Here is a 16,374-nt window from a genome sequence, read left to right as displayed (position 1 = left end):
TCAGCCGAATTTCCTGCGCATGTAAATCTAACTAATCACCTTATTGGCTGGTAGGTGTAACATAATGCTTAAATATGTAAAATAATCTAAAAAAAAAAAAAAAAAAAATTAAAAAAAGTGTCTATTTATTTACATTATTTATTTACATATTTCTAGTTTACCTCTAGCTTGGATCTAGTTTAAGTATTTATTATAAATAGGTTATCTGCTATTTATTTATTTTTTAATTAAGAATGAATTATTATTAGCTCAAATCTGCTTAATACTATTTAATACTATTTACTTTTACTAATAAAATGTACTTTAATCAGGCTTTTATAACCTGGGTTACAAAAGGCATCCGGATTAAAGTAACTCGAAGGTCTAAGAATATGGAGACCCATAATTTGTAAGTAAATTAATTGGACAGCTTGCCTGTCAGTACAGCGCCTGACTCAGAATCACTCATTGGGATGACGGCGGCCGCCTCTGTCTGTTTCTGATCCTGTCTCTGAAAACTCTGGACCCAGAGGAATATTGGGATCTTGGTGGAACCTCCAGAACTGTGGTAGCGGGATTTGCTTCTCTACGCTTAAAGAATCAACTCGATCAGTCAGTCTTAGGAATGTAGAGAAACACTTTAATCCTGAAGTAAACAACCGGTGATGAGGCTGGTGTGAAGTTGATAGACTCCATTGTTTCACAGTATCAAAAGCCACCATCTGTCTGTTCCTGAAAACAACGTATACATAGAATATTGAAATATCTGAAAAGATCCCCCCACAATATTGCAGCGTCGACGTACCAGACAAGAACACCAGATTCACCATTTCACATTTTTTGTGACAGATGGAATTTGGCTTCCCCCTGTAACTCACTCACACACACACACACACACACACACACACACACACACACACACACACACACACACAATGAGCAGCCAGGGCCTTGCTCAAGAGTGGCAGTTTGCAGAGCCCAGGTATCGAACCCACAACGCTGTCATCAGTAGCCCGGAGCTCTAATCGCTGAGCTGCCACTGCCCCCTACAGCTGCTTATCGTTACCAGATTTTCACCATTATTACTGGGCCTTGAACATCAGGGCTGTTCCTTTTTGTTTCACATGTTGCTCTTCTCAGAACTACCCATACCAGAATCTTTGTCTGACTGTCTGGCTGTTCACTAAACCAGACTGTGAAACAGCAGTTTGTAGTTTGGAGAAGCCTTTTCACTAAATTAATTATCTATATACAGCTTGATGATGAAAATAAACATTCAGTCTACAACAGCAATATTCGTGGTGACACCCCATCAAGGGCTTTATCTGTTCAAAAGGTGCTGGCTAAGGCTGCTTAGATTACTTAAAGAGAAAGAGGAAAACCCCTCCTACCTAAAACTGGGTGCAGTGGTGAATTTAATACTACTTGGCAACCTGTCTTGACTTAAATAGACAATATGGACTCTGAGGATTAATTGGCTGGTTAGCTCCCAGTCTGAAATCTATTTCACTACTTAAAATTCTGCAGTCATTTACATTTACTCTCTTACCCTTTGTGTTTCTTTGGACACTTGTATGTGGTTTTATAACTTCATATTCAGAAATTACCTGTATTTTTACAGTAAGAGCTTTAAGTTCATCATAAATGTAAAAAGACTCAGCTTCCAGGAGACCCTGTGTGAACCGATTTTATGACCCCCACCAATGTAATAAAAATAAATGTAATTTAACAGCCCAAATTCAATGCAGAACTCGAAAAGATGGAAGAATTTATATAAATTCTAATAAGATCTAATAAGATTTTCCGACGTTACAATTACAAACCATGACAGTCTCAATACTGCAGGATGTGACTGAAATACTATGAGTGACACTGATACAGAGAAAAAGGAGTAAATGTTTTAAAGGATTCTAATAAGATTTTTAAAGCAAATTTTCTGAAGCTCTAATTATAAACCATGTGAAGGACAGAATCTCCATACTGCAGGGTTAGTCTGAGACACTATGAGGGACACTGATTTATTACTTTTTAAAACAAGCAGCGAAATGACAGAAATATTATTACCTGCCCACTATGCAGCTGCCTAATCTAGGGTCCTGTCTTTTTCCAAGTGGTGTCCAGAGGTGTGTGGCAGTGGCCCTTAAGGGCCTCACTGCATCGGGTAGAGAAAAGTGGAGAAAGTTGGCAATGTCCAGGACTCCTGGAGGAAAAAAAAAAAAAAAAAAAAAACATTTTAAGGAAAAAGGTGAAGTAGAAGAACTGATAACCTCACGCCAGTACATTTAGATGAAAAGCAGCTGTGGTGGTGGAGGAGCCCTCTGCTTTTCCAGGCCACGCCGACGGCCCCAGGCCCTCTCTGGTGCAGGTGTGGAGACAACAACCCTCTGTGTCCGCCATGCCGGTAGTGCTGGATTTAAGATGACCATCATTGGAGGAGTCACGAACAGACTCCAGCCTCGTCTTCCGTTGGAGTTTGGACTGCCTCTACAACAGCAGCAGTCAAGCTTGATTACCTCCTTGCAGAGCATCTGGAGATCTCGCTCCTCCGCGGTCACCAAGTTACTCCAGAGTAAACACAGACAAATGCAAACAACGGTCAGCGAGACAGAGTACTGTACAGTAACACGGAGCAGAGAGCACAAGCATCACAACAACTGTCTCAGATAAAGAAGACAGCTGATCTTAAAGACTATAAAGTAGGGACTCAACTGTTCGTGTCAAATCAGTTTTAAAAGCAGAACTGCATCTATATATATATATATATAGAAAATGTGTAGGATAGAATTACTGCGTTTATATGTCAATTATTTTAGGCATTCAACATGGTCACAGGTAGACACAGGACATTGAGCATGGTAAGGCCCATCAGCTGTTTTGCTTGCTGGGGGGGGATAAATATATCTCTATCTATAGCAGATACCTTTATACTTAATAAAGCGCTACTAATCAAAACTGTAACTATGTATTAATGTCACGTGTATAGTCTAAACTCTTTGGGTATTATAAACCCCCTTGTCTTAAAACCTTCAAAATGTCTAATTTGAACAGCCCTGAAAAACATTTATTTTCAAAACCTTGCTTTAGAATCTTTGAATTTTCTAAAAAATAAGTGCAGATCCCTTTACAAAATTCTCTAGGTTGAACAGTAATGAATAATTAAATGTCCTAAAAATTTAATTTGTAATAAATTTGGATCCCTGAAAAATTTAAACAACCCTGAGAATAAAACTATTTCAAGACAATATCTTAGAATCTTTCTAGAATTTAAAACAAATCTGGATCCTGAGAAATTCCCAGTTCGGACAACTGTGAGACTGAAATGATCTTAAGGCAATGCTTTGGACATCTTCATCCTTTGAGTCCGGATCGCTGCAAAAAGTCAGTGGCCTAAAACGAATGTTAAAATTAAAATATCAAAAGGGATTCAGGTTAAAGTAACCTGAAGGTCTAAGAAGCGTCTACAGCGTCCCGTCTCCACCTGTTTAAATTCGTAAGGCCTAATTAATTTACTTGGTCACCTCGGGTACAGAGTCTCGGAGTCAGTAGAGCGCCTGAATTGACTCAGAATCACTCATTGGGATGTCGGCGGCCGCCTCTGTCGGTTTTTGATCCTGTCTCTGAAAACTCTGGACCCAGAGGAATATTGGGATCTCGGCAGAACCTCCAAAACTGTGGTAGTGGGATTTGCTTCTCTGTGCTTAAAGAATCAACTCGATCAGTCAGTCTTAGGAATGTAGAGAAACACTTTAATCCTGCAGTAAACGTAATTCTGCAGTCATTTACATTTACTCTCTTACCCTTTGTGTTTCTTTGGACACTTGTATGAGCTTTTATAACTTCATATTCAGAAATTACCTGTATTTTTACAGTTAGAGTTTTAAGTTAATCATAAATACAGAAACTCTGCTTCAGGGGAGACCCTGTGTGAACCGATTTTATAACCCCCACCAATGTAATTAACAGACCTACACCCTTGATTTGACATGTACTGGCTTAAGCAGAGGTTTGGAGTCTGACTGTTTGAGGCTGTGGACAGGTGTCCTATACAGATAACGAGGTCAAACAGGTGCCATTAATACAGGTAACAAGTGGAGGACAGAAGAGCTTCAGGTCAGTGAGAGCCAGAAATCTTGACTAGTCCAGAAAAACTTATTTACCATAATTTACAAATAAATTCTTCATAAATCCTACGATGTGATTTCCTGGATTTTATTTTATTTTTTTATTTTGTCTCTCATAGTTGAAATGAACCTATGATAAATTACAGACCTCTCTCATCTTTCTAAGTAAGAGAACTTGCACAATCAGCGGCTGACTAAATACTTTTTTGCCACACTGTATATTTAACAGCCCAAATTCAATGCAGAACTGCTTGTACTCGGAAAGATGGAAGAATTTATATAAATTCTAATAAGATTTATGAAGCAGATTTTCCAACGTTACAATTACAAACCATGACCGTCTCAATACTGCAGAATTTGTCTGAAATACTATGAGTGACACTGATATTACTTTTTAATACAAGCAGAAAAGTGATAGAATAAATGGGTGGAATCAAGTAAATCATGTAAATCACTCACCTGCCAACTATGCAGTTCACTAAACTGACAGCGTGACTGGGAAGGGCCAGTCAGTCCTGGTCTGGCACCTTCTTGATGCTCCTGGAGAGAACGATGGACCCCAGGCGGCACAGGTGAAGCTCATCTCTGAGGTAGAGGACCAGACGCAGCCAAAAGCTCTCCCAGCTGTCCACAAAGAGAGCAGACGGACCTGTCCCACAGCCAGCAGTGGAGCGAGAAGAGCTGAGGAAACGGCTCCCTTACTGGTCTATAAGTGGTCAGGGGGCTTAAGATGATGATCCTGATGTCTGGCTTTTCCCGAACAGTGTCCAGAAGCGTACAGCAGTGCTTCTTCAGGACCACGCTGCATCAGGAGGAGAACAGTGGAGAACGATGGTGCCAAAGCCACCTGGCAACATCCAGGACACGAGCACCTGGTAAAAAGGAGAACATGGCGTTACTCTTTAGGGTCGATACTTTGAGGGTTTTACAGAAGAATCTTCAACAGTGAGAACACTGCCCTGAGGAGTCTTCCTCTGTGCCGGAGCAGGTGAAGAGCTGAGGTCCTTGAACCAGTTAGCAGAGGTGAGAACTTGCTGTGGTGGAAGAGCCCTCTGCTTTTTCCAGCCACACAGACAGAAAAAGAAAAAGATGAAGATTAGAACAAGCTTTACGTTTAGTGAGAGACCTGTAGCAGAAATAGTTAGAGACACAACCACAATAATAGTAATAAAAAGCCTGTAATCAGAGCAGGACACAACAGTGGTGAAATGTAATCAGAGCAGGACAGAACACAGAACTGGAGAGTTCTCTGAAAGCTGGTGTAAAGAGAGAAGTTTTTCATCTAGATTTAAAGACTGAGAGTGTGTCTGATTCCCGGATATTAACAGGTAAAAAGGTAAAGGTGCACGTATTTGGCACGGTACAGCGAAATGTGTCCTCCGCATTTAACTCATCTGTGGTGGTGAACACACACACACACACACACACACACACGAACTAGGGGCAGTAAGTACACACATACCCAGAGTGGTGGGCAGCCCACTCCAGCGCCTAGGGAGCAGAGAGGGTAAAGGGCCTTGCTCAAGGGAGGTTGTTCCAAAGTTGGGGGCTTTATAAAAGAACGCTCTTCCTCCTGCACTGTTTTTTCTAATACGTGGGACTGATAATAGGCCAGCATCTTGTGAGTGGAGTGTACGTGGAGGGCTGTAAGGTGTAAGAAGTTCCTCCAGATAATGTGGGGTCAGACCATTGAGAGATTAATGTTAGAAGTATTTTATAATCTGTACTGAATTTAACAGCTAACCAGTGTAAGGATGAAAGAACTGGACTAATATGATCAGATTTCCTAGCTCTAGTTCGTACCCTGGCAGCAGCATTCTGAACAAGCTGGAGCTTATGAAGAGATTTACCTGAACTTCCAGCCTACAGCACTGCAGTAGTCCAGCCTTGAGGTTCTGAATGCGTACACCAGCTTCTCAGAATCCCCCTGGGATAGTATGGAGCAGAGTTTAGCAATGTTGCGTGAATGAAAGAAAGCCATTTTAAATATACTGCATACAATTTATGACTCTCCTTTATTAATCATTGGCTGTTCTGATCAGCAATTTCAGTTAAATACATCATAAGGCAGATGAATACAGTGATATTTGAGAAGAGAAATGAAGTTTATATGATTTCCAGAAAGTGTGCAATAATTATTCAAACAAAATTAGGCAGGTGCATAAATTTGGGCACCCTTGTCATTTTATTGATTTGAATATGTTTAGCTGGATCTGCAATAACTAATGAAGAAGACAAAGCTAATATTAAAGGCTAAAGTAGGGATGGTCGTCTCTATTGACAATCACAGTTACAACTGATTGGTTTCAGAGTACATGTCTGGTCATTATAACACTGTGCTAGCAAAATTTTATACCCAAATTCTATATATATATATTACTTAGATTACTTGGGTTACTTCAACCTGGATCCCTTTGATACGGAGTGTCGTCTCCTCCAGCACGTTCTAAATTCTTAACCAATCTTACTAATTTACTTACCCAGAGGAATATTGGGATCTCGGTGGAACCTCCAAAACTGTGGTAGTGGGATTTGCTTCTCTACGCTTAAAGAATCAACTCGATCAGTCAGTCTTAGGAATGTAGAGAAACACTTTAATTCTGCAGTAAACAACCTGTGATGAGGCTGGTGTGAAGATGATAGACCTCACTGTTTCAAAGTAACAAAAGCCACCATCTGTCTGTTCCTGAAAACAACGTATACATAGAATATTTAAAGATTCCCCCACAATATTGAAATACACCCCAGTGGACAGTGAACACACGTGTCTAGAGCGGTGAGCAGCCATTGCTGCGGCCCACACAAAAGAAGGTGCTCAAGAGTGGTTTGCAGAGCTCGGGTATCGAACCCAAAACACTGTCATCAATATCCCAGGGCTCTAACCGCTGAGCCACCACCGGCCCCCTACAGCTGCTTATTGTTACCAGATTTCTGCTATTATTGGGCTTCGAACATCAGGGCTGTTCCTGCAGGTTACACGTATTGCTCTGTTCAAAACTACCCATACCAGAATCTTTGTCTAGCTGTTCACTAAACCAGACTGTGAAACAGTCCATGAAAATCTGGCTGCAGTTTGTTAGAGCCTTTTCACTAAATGAATGATCTATATACAGCATGATGATAACCAACCTTCACTCCCTCTACCATTGATGAGGGCTTTTCATCTTGGAGAGAAAAAGGAGGAAATGTTTTAAAGGATCTGTTTATTGGTAAAAGGTTTGAATCTTTTGAACTCAGAACTGAATTTAATCCTCATTTATTTCAGGTATTTGCAGCTACATAGTTTTGTGTTCGCAAACTTCCTCTTCATTATTAGATACGGTTCTGAACGTCAACCCACAGATAAAAAAATGTCATTGGCATCATATCTGTTACTGAACTCCTTTCATATGAAACCCTTACAAGTATTAAAGCAGCAGTAGGTGGAGGATCCATCTGTCCATCAATATATTTACTGAATGGTGGTAAAATATTGTAGATAACTCTCCTCATCTATATGTTTAAAAACATTATAATTCTATTTAAAATAGTGCATTCCTTACTCTGGACTAAGACAAGGCTGTCAGAATTGGTTTAAAACATGAATCTAAGTGATGGATGTCAAACAGAAACAACAACACAGGCACACGTTTTGGTTTTGTCTAAACATTACGGTCTTTTGGAATTATATCAGGAGTCTTTAAACAGCCAACCCAGCAACAGCAATATTTGGGGTGACGCCTCAAGGGCTTTATCTGGGGAAATCTTGTTCAAAAGGTGCTGGCTAAGACTGCTTAGATTACTTAAAGAGAAAACCCTCCTACCTAAAATTGGGTGCAGTGGTGAATTTAATACTACTTGGCAACCTGTCTTGACTTAAATAGACAATATGGTGTGCAGAATTTTAAATAGTGAAATAGATTTCAGACTGGGTGCTAAGCAGCCAATTAATCCTCAGTCATTTACATTTACTCTCTTACCCTTTGCGTTTCTTTGGACACTTGTATGTGCTTTTATAACTTCATATTCAGAAATTACCTGTATTTTTACAGTTAGAGTTTTAATAAATGTAAAAAGACTCTGCTTCCAGGGGATCCTGTGCGAACCGATTTTATGACCCCCACCAATGTAATAAACAGACCTGCGCCCTTGATTTAGTTTCACAGAGATCTAGTGAACTAAGATGGTTCACTTCAGACGGGTCTGGACATGTACTGGCTTAAGCAGGTTGGAGGTTTGGAGTCTGACTGTTAGACACTGTGGACAGGTGTCTTTTATACAGATAACGAGGTCAAACAGGTGCCATTAATACAGGTAACGAGTGGAGGACAGAAGAGCTTCTTAAAGAAGTTACAGGTCTGAGAGCCAGAAATTTTGCTTGTTTGTGGGTGACCAAATACTTATTTTCCACTATAACTTGAAAAACAATTCTTAAAAAAATCCTACAATCTAATTTCCTGAATCTTTCTCATTTTGTCTCTCATAGTTGAAGTGTACCTATGATAAATTACTGACCTCGCTCATCTTTCTAAGTTGAAGAACTTGCACAATCAGTGGCTGACTAAATACTTTTTTGACCTACTGTATATTTAACAGCACAAATTCAATGCAGAAATGCTTGCACTCGGAAAGATGAAAGAAATTATATAAATTCAGATTTTCCAACGTTACAATTAAAAACCATGAGGGGGACAGAATCTCAATACTGCAGAATGTGTCTATGATACTATGAGTAACACTGATATTACTTTTTAATACAAGTGAAAAGAATAAATAAGTCAGTCCTGGCCAGGCGGCTCAGGTGAAGCTCATCTGTGTTAGAGGATCGGACCCAGCTGAAAGCTCAGCGCAGACTGATCTGTCCCACAGCCAGCAGTGGAGTGTGAAGAGCTGGGGAAACTGCTCACTCACTCATCGTTAAGTGTTCAGGGGGTAGGGGACGATGATCCTGGTGTCTGGCTTTTTCCAAAAAGTGTCCAGAAGTGTACGGCAGTGCTTCTTCAGGGCCACGCTGCATCAGTCAGAAAATAGTGGAGAACGATGGTGCCAAATCCACCTGGTGACGCTCAGGATACGGGCACCTAGAAAACAGGCGACCATGACATTACTCTTTAGGGTTGATACTTTTTAGTGTTTTACAAAAGAATCTCCAACAGTGAGAACACCACCCTGAGGAGCTGTCCTCAGCGCCAGAGCAGGTGAAAAGCGGAGGAACTCGAACCGTTTAGCAGAGCTGAATAATGGCTGTGGAGGAGCCCTCTGCTTTTCCCAGCCACATTGGCATTTCCAGGCCTTCTCAGGTGCGGGAGGGGAGACTACGACCTTATGTGTCTGCAGCGCCGGTAGAGCTGGAATTAAGACGGCGGTGTTGGAGGAGTTACAGGCAGCCTCCAGCATTGTCTTCCGTCGGTGGAGTTAGGACTGCCTCTACAACTGCAGCTGGATCTGCTGTACAAGCTTGACGACCTCTTGGAGAGCTAGTCAGTGAGACAGAGTACTGAACTGTAACACCGGGAGCAGAGAGCACAAAGATTACAACTGACTCAGATAAAGGAAACAAAGCCACAAAACAGTACCAAGTTTATCATTAAAGAGTACAACAGGCTTCATTACCTGAATGTGGTCAATGATCACAGCGGTGATGGTTGCAGTGTTACAATATTCAAACACAGCATGAAATCCTTGTTCACTGTAATTATGATGTTTCACATTATGCAGTAGAGGGCATGAAGATCAAGGGTAAGATTGATAAACTGAACTGTGAAGTCTGCAGACAAGAGAACTCTGCTCAGAGTAGAAACAGAACCTGATGCTCGAGCAAAAGCAGTACTTGAACTAGTACATACTGACCTAGCTGCTCCTATAGATCCAGTGTGCAAAAGAGGGTTGTAGATACACTCTGGCGTTTACTGAGGATTACTCAGGTGCAGTCTGTGTACTTCCTGAAAATGAAGGGTGAAACTGTAAAAGAGGAGAGTATTTGGAGCAGCATGCTACTTTTACAAACATGACAGATAGAAGCTAGAGTCAAAATGTGAAAGGGAGTCTTTGTAGGTACGACAAGAACAGTCCATCATACCTAGTCTACTATCCAGACACAGGGAAAGTGCTTAAACACAGGCTTGTGAAATTTCATACAAAGTGTGTTAAAGAACAGCAAACCCAGACTGACCAGTCAATGGCAGCTGATGATCTCAAGGTGAGAGGTGTGTACTCCTCATTCCAACAGCCAACAGTGTTGATCAGACTCCAGAAGAGGTTCAAGAGTCTTAAACTGATGCTCAAGATGGTGCTCAAACAGAGGGAGAAAGACATGGTACACACCTTTCCAAAGAGAGATAGGAAAGCACCTTAGTACTTAGCTGACTGGGTGTCAGATATTGAAGATCAGATATTGACATATACTGACTACTGTTACAGGGTCTGTAATGTACCACAGAGCTTTAAAAAGATTCAACAAAACCACAGTTTTGGGTTGACGCCATAAAAGAGGAGAGGACTTCTCACTGAAAAGGACATTTACTCTGACCGCTCTTCCAGAAGCTGAACATGCAATGAGAGGATCTAGGATTAAAACAGTGAAGATGGATCTAAAAGGTACAAAGTCTGATATGCTGCTAAGTGTTACAGTCAAGCAATGGGAGTGGATTACAAGGAGACCTTTTCTCCAACTGCAGACGTTACAGCAACACACACTTCGATGCAGATTACCACACAGTACGACCTTCAGCTCCACCAGATGGACGTTACAACAGTCTACTTGCAAAAAAGTGACTACTTTATGAGTGTTGGCTACAGTAGCTATAAATAAAGGCTCAATATAACATGACATTGCGGTCAGAAGTTTATCATAAATACAATAAAGAAACAGTAAAGAAATGTTTGTCTCTCTCAGTGTAATAAGTATAAGAACACTCTTCCTCAGTGTCACATCCAAATACAAGGCAAATGGGATGCAATACAACAGGATGTCCAGGTGTAAAAATGAATATCTGTAAGGAATTTCAGTTCAGGCATTTTCCAAGTACAACTGTACAGGGGATCAAATTCTGGTAAAGCGTTCTGAGTTCTGATGCAACTCACAGGTTAGCTTTTCCATATGTAACCATTTGGCAATCGTCTTCAACCACATCCTTCTGGAAGGAATATCTGTTACCAGAATAACAGAATACACTTTTTAACTAGATAAAATATAATATGTAAAAGACTGATGGAGTCATCTTCCAGTGAGGGGTCTACAGCATTTAAGAGATGCACTGCTGGAGATAAAAATTGTATGCCAGTTATTTTTTGTACGGCCAAATGAATTTCCTTCCAGTAGTTCTGTAACTTCACACACAACCAGAAAACATGTAAAACTGTGCCTACTTTAGAAAAGCATTTAAAACACATGTTTGAAGTATTAGGGAATATACTGTGCAGGCGGACAGGTGTAGGGAAAGATCCAATTACAAATATCCGAGACCCCAGACCTCATCATCAAACATCAATCCTAGATCCTTCCCCCAAGTCAGTTTCAACGTGTCATAACATGGGTCCATGTTGGATAAAGTAATGTAAAGGGGTGAGATTCGTTGAGTTGAAATCTAAACTTGCTACTTTTCTGACAGGACTGGGTAAAGTGTCTGATTTGAAAAAAATGATAAAGCTCAGTATTAGGGAGTCCAGGAAGTGCTTTGAGTTGTTCAAATAAGTTTAAAACTTCTGCTGTGAATAAACTAGACAAATTCTCTATGCCCCTTAATGTCCAATTGCTAAGCCCAATGACCCCAAGCTGAGGGGGTAGATCTGGATTTAAGGTGAGTGGTGACCATAAAGAGATACAATTAGGGAATTGTTATATATTTTCTAGCATCTCTCCAATAAATCAACGTATCGTACACTACAAAGTTATCAGAGAGAGACGGTATTTTGGCAAAATTATAAATGGTAGGGAAGGTAGCTGACTCCTCACCAGCCCATACACAGTAGAGACTTGTGACTGACAGTTTACCTACCTGGTGATCCTGGTGGAAATGAGGGAGCTGGTGAGTGGGTCTTCTAGGAGCCAGCAGGATCCACGGTTAATCTAGAAGGAGGAAACACACAACCAATAACCCTAGGATATACATATAATTCCAGCTAGCATAATTTACCAGTATACATCAATAATGCCATAAACATGTAAATAATTGTATATAAGATGTATAAATAATGTCCATGTTATCTGTTGTATTGTCATTGTTTGTGATGACCACCCCCTTAGTAGACACTTGGTCCACTCCAGGCTGAGGAGGGAGGAGCAGAATAGGCTGAAGCAGAAGTAGACGTCTGTGAGGCTTTGCAGTCCTCAGATAAAGGCTGCTGAGGCCTTGTTGTACAAAGTGTGTGTAATCTAGCTCTTTTGTGTTGTGTGTACTTATTTAATGTTGAATTTGTGCAAAAATATCACTTGAACTTACCTGGAAGTGTTTGGCTGGTCAACTCTCCTTCACATCCACTTAAAGCCACGCCATCACCACCACATGAGCATTTCTATACTGACCCACAATCAGTCTAATCTATTTAAAACCAACTACACATCTGTTCTGCCTGTGTTGCCCAGAAATATAAACTCAAATTTGGTCAGGATTCACCCCCTAGATTTATAGGGTTTAGAAGGGTGGATAATTTTAATCTGGGCTTTTTATTATCCCAAATAAATCTGCTTATTAATTGATTTAACTTAAAATATTGAAATAAATAAATAAAACAATCTAGGTAAAATGTTCATCTTGATTAACTAATTCTGCCAAAACAAATGTGTGGTTTAGGTCAGGGGTAATTGTTATCCCAAGGTCTCTAAAGCCAGTATTTGTCAACTGGAATGGTAGATTTAGTTTAATATAATTCGGGACATTCAGCTGAATAGCTGTAGACCTAAATTGATTTTATAGCCAGACAGCACACTATAATTAGTGCTGAAGTTTCTGATTTCAGGAACAGACGTCACTGGATTCTTTAAACATAGAAGTATATTGTCTGCAAATAATGAGATACGATGGTCCGCTTCTCCCACTAAAACTCCTGATATAATGAACCTAGATGTAAATGTATTCAGCAAGGAGTTCTATTACTAGGGCAAAATGCAATGCTGAAAGAGAGTAGCCTTCTCTGCAGTGTTAATGGAGGCTGTGGGGTCTAAATACAACAATTTGACTATATTTATAAAATTATTCTCCAATACGATTTTCTCCAGTAGTGCAAAAAAGAAAACTCCACTCAACCCTGCTGAACACTTTCTCAGCATCTAAAGAAACAATGAAAGTAGGCTCTTTTCTTTTGGCAAGGAGATGTAGATTATTGCGAAGGCGGCGAACGTTGGATCCATATCTGGATTTAATGAATCCATGGGCATTAATCATAGGTATAAAAATGGGGCATAAATCAGACCAAAACATTTTGTAAAATTGGACTGGACACCCATTAGGGCCAGGTGTTTTTTCCTGAGGGCATGGTCCTGATAGTATCCCAGATCCCCTCTGGTGTAAAGAGGGCACAGTAACAACTAAGAAATATGATGCATGTTAAATCTTCACTGAAGTGTTTTTAATGCTGTTAAATGTAGCGTGACATCCAAAACACACTGGACTGTGTTCGGAAAACCAATTTGAAAGACCTTCAACATATGTATACAGTTAGCATATAGAAGCTAGAGTCAAAATGTGAAAGGGAGTCTTTGTAGGTACGACAAGAACAGTCCATCATACCTAGTCTACTATCCTGATACAGGAAAAGTCCTTAAACACAGGCTTGTGAAATTTCATACAAAGTGCGTTAAAGAACACCAAACCCAGACTGACCAGTCAACGGCAGCTGATGATCTCAAGGTGAGAGATGCGTACCCATCATTCCAACAGCCGACAGGGTTGATCAGACTCCAGAAGAGGTTCAAGAGTCTTAAACTGATGCTCAAGATGGTGCTCAAACAGAGGGAGACAGACATAGTACACACTTTTCAAAGAGAGATAGGAAAGCACCTCAGCACTTAGATTGAAGATTAGACACTGACCAGAACTGACCACTGCTACAGGGTCTGTAATGTACCACATAGCTTTAAAGAGGCAGAGAGTTCAACAAAACCACAGTTTTGGGTTGACGCCATGAAAGAGGAGAGGACTTCTCTCACTGAAAATGACATTTACTCTGACCGCTCTTCCAGAAGCTGAACATGCAGTGAGAGGATCTAGGATCAAAACAGCGTAGATGGATCTGAAACATACAAAGTCTGATATGCTGCTAAGTGTAACAGTCAAGCAATGGGAGTGGATTACAAGGAGACCTTTTCTCCCACTGCAGATGTTACACCAATACACACTTTGATGCAGATGACCGCACAGTCCGACCTTAAACTCCACCAGATGGACATTACAACAGCCTACTTGCATGCTCTGATTGGGAGATGTACATGAAGCAAACAGAGGAATTTGAAGGAAAGTCAAATACAGGTGAAAAGCTCGTCTGTAAACTAACTAAATCATTTTGTACTTCTAACAGTCTGGAAGAACCTGAACATGTTGAGGATTATCTAGATGAAAATGGCTTTACACAGAACCCAGCTGACCATTGAGTCTACAACAAACGCACTGAAATCAGGAGAATAATACTGATGATCTGGGTTAATGATAATTAACCTACACTTAGGATGGCAGCAGCAACACAATGCCTGAATAGTGTTTTTGCAGTGGAAGAATTTTTATCAGCTCTAATACGGTTGTTAAAGACAGTCTCAATACTGCAGGGTTTGTCTGAGATACTATGAGGGACACTGAAAAAATAAGTTTTAATATAAGCAGAGAAATGACAGAATAAATGGTTATTAAAATATAAAAAAAAGTACTTGCCAATTATTCAGTTCACTAATGTCAGGAGCTCACTGCATTGGGAGGAGAAGAGTAGAGAAGAACAACTTAGAACTGAATTTAATCTTTAAGCTCATTTTTTTCAGGTATTCGCAGCTACGTAGTTTTGTGTCCACAAACTTCTTCGTCATTATTAGATATGATTCTGAAGGTCAACCCACAGATAAAAAAACATTTAATTAGCACCATATCTGTTACTAAACTCCTTTCATATGAAACCCTTACAAGTATTAAAGCAGCAGTAGGTGGAGGATTCGTCTGTCCATCAATATATTTACTGAATGGTGGTAAAATATTGTAGATAACAATCCTCATCTATATGTTTAAAACACATTATAATTCCTTTTAAAATAGTGCATTCCTTACTCTGGACTAAGACAAGGCTGGCAGAATTGGTTTAACACAGCATGAAGAGCTAGAAAAATGACTAGTAAGTAAGCAATCAGGGGGTAAAAGTATTTTTCAGAACCGTGTGCAGAAGCGTGCGGTAGTGCTCCTTCAGGACCTCATTGGGAGGAGAATAGTAAAGTATGATGGTGTCTGAAGAGTCATGCTGCCACAACGCCAAGGGAAGCTACTTGCCGATGCCCAGCACGTTTTTCAGCATTTTACTGAAGAATCTCCAACAGTGAGAACACCACCCTGAGGAGTTGTTCTCTGAGGACGAAAATCTGAGGACCTCGGATTGGATAGGAGGGGTGAAAACTGGTCGTCGTAGTGTAGGAGTCCATTTTTACCAGCCACGCTGACACCCCCAGGCTTTCAGATTTTTCAGGAGTGATGACGACCCTCTATGTCCGCTGCACCGGTGGTGCTGGAATTAAAACTGTAATTGAAGGAGTCCCATGCAGCCTCCAGCCTCGTCTTCCATCTGGTGAGTTTGGACTGCCTCTACAACAGCAGCTGGATCTGCCGGTCAAGCTTGATGCCGTCTGGAGAGCTCGTTCCGCCGTGATCACCATGTTCAGGAGTAAACACACAAACGCAAACAGTGGTCAGTGAGACAGAGCCCTCTGGAAGGTTATCAATGAAAACACTAGCTGTCGAGCATTTAGCTTCAAAATCTGAGGTTTGGGTTGTGCATAGAACTGAACTGAATTGTGGTGATTCCACCATGACCACTTCTGCCTGAGTAACTGCAACAGCTAAACCACGGGGAGTCGATGCAGTCAGAATGAAACTGCGACAGCCTCTGATTTCTCACCAAGGACGTGACGAACACAGAAACCAAAACTGTTCGTCAGTTGTCTAGGCCTGTTTAATGAGTTTACTTTTTAAAACAATTCTATTCTGTTGTCAGATTCAAGTTATTTCTGTGACCATTGTGGGTTTTTCTTTCATTAACCAAAGGGTACCAACAATTTTATCCACATGTGTAATACTGCTGTTCTGTACTATGTTTTCTGTACACACTT

This window comes from Salminus brasiliensis, chromosome 16, assembly GCF_030463535.1.
Source record: "Salminus brasiliensis chromosome 16, fSalBra1.hap2, whole genome shotgun sequence".
Taxonomy (NCBI): domain Eukaryota; kingdom Metazoa; phylum Chordata; class Actinopteri; order Characiformes; family Bryconidae; genus Salminus; species Salminus brasiliensis.
Note: the sequence above shows the minus strand (reverse complement) of the source record.